Here is a 1,930-nt window from a genome sequence, read left to right as displayed (position 1 = left end):
AAACAATTTTTACTTGTTTTCACTTTTTTTCACTCATACTTTTCTCATAAAATTTAAAAAATAACTTTAATTTATATTAATGGTCAAACACAATTCAAACTCCAACTTCATCTTCAATTATAATTCCAACTCCGAAAAAATCAATTTTCACGGCCAAGCGGTTAGCTTACGACTTTTAGTAGCGCCTTAAAACGAACCTTGACCTTTGGTGAGATGGGAGGAAAAGAATCTTTGAGAGTTCGAAATTGCTTCAACCAAGTTATCCATTCATCTTTTGGTATTTTATTTATTTATAATGGACTTCTTTAATATTACGTATGTGTCTATTATAAAAAGAGGTTACACTTTTATCTTTATTAAATTTTCACAAATTATTTAGTATGCAGATTAAATTATTTTACTAGTCCTATAATAAAATAAAATATTTATAACTTATTTCATCTTATTTCACGTATCAAACGACTCATAACCAGAGTTATAAAGTCTATATTCAACCAAATTAAGCAAGAATATTAGTGTTATGTAAGCTATTACTTTCATGAAATGAAGAGCAGGCGCGATCGTTTTCCTTCTTATCTTTATGTGATTTATTATCGTTGGCACTTGGTAGACGGGAAATTTCCAGGGCATTTCCAATTTTCCACCAAAAGCATATAGTACAAAAAAAAAAAAACAGGGATAACTTCGTAAAGAAACTATAGATAAAATTGGAAACTTAGAATAGAAGTAAGAAGACTTAATATATAAATGTTGTACGAAATAAAAATAAATAGGTACAATCTGAAATTTCAGTTGAGCAACGTGTCAGTCTCATTGGGAGGGGTCCTTTTTCCCTACTAATTTAGGTCCCACTAGAAAATTCCTAGCCTATTTCAAAGGGTAAATCAATTATATTCGGGGTGCGGTGCCCCCACCCTCTTCCATAAATCTATCAAATGCCTGCACCCCCCCCCTAGACCCATGCTATTATCATGAGATCCTTCTTTGCCCTTTGCCATGACAACACGTCAAAACGTTCGAGTTCGGAGTGAAAAAGACTTAATTATTTTATTAAATTTTTTAAAAAATATATTTTTTCCGTTTTAAATTATGTGTCGCTATTTGATCGAACATGATATTTAAGAAATAAGTACTCTCTCCGTTTCAAATTATGTGTCATCATTTCCTTTTTAATCCATCCCCAAATAAGTGTCGCCTTTGCTTATTTGGCAACTTTTTAAAGGCACAATTACCTTTTTACCTTATTGATCCCACTTAATTAAAAAAAAATATATTGACACATTTTTTGATAAAGGATAATTTGGTAAACTTTATCAAGTATTCCCTTATTTCTTAAACTCCGTGTCTGGTCAAATGACGACACATAAAATGGGACGAATGGAGTATTAACTTTGTTAAAATTATAAAATTATCTATTTTAAAGAAAGGAATAATAATATTTAAAATCAAGTGGGACCACTTTTAATTGAAAAGATAAATAAAAAAAAGAGTAATAGTATTTAAAATCAAGTGGGATCACTAAGGGTAAAATTGTAATTGTGTCTTTAAAAAATTACCAAATAAGAAAAGGCGATATTCTTTTTTAAACGAACTAAAAAAAAATGACGACACATAATTAGAAACGAAAGAAATAATTGATTTGAAAAAAATTTAAGGGGACAATTGACATGGAAAGAAATTAAACGGGATAAAATGTTTTTTGCTAAGTGATTTGTCTCGTGATTGTACTCGCAAAATCGTTTGGTGTTGAATGATTTACAAATTAATTGATGTCCATTGATTTACAAGTCACTGGATTTACATCGATTTGCAAGTTACTGAATATCTAGTAATTCGTAAGTCACTGGATATTCATTGATTTTATTTTTTTTTCTTTAATAAGTAATTTCTCGTTAGGTTTGAGTTAGACTTGTTTTGCTCTACAATATAA

Source organism: Capsicum annuum, chromosome 3 (genome assembly GCF_002878395.1).
Source record: "Capsicum annuum cultivar UCD-10X-F1 chromosome 3, UCD10Xv1.1, whole genome shotgun sequence".
In the NCBI taxonomy this organism is placed as follows: Eukaryota; Viridiplantae; Streptophyta; class Magnoliopsida; order Solanales; family Solanaceae; genus Capsicum; species Capsicum annuum.
This window is presented reverse-complemented; position numbering follows the sequence as displayed.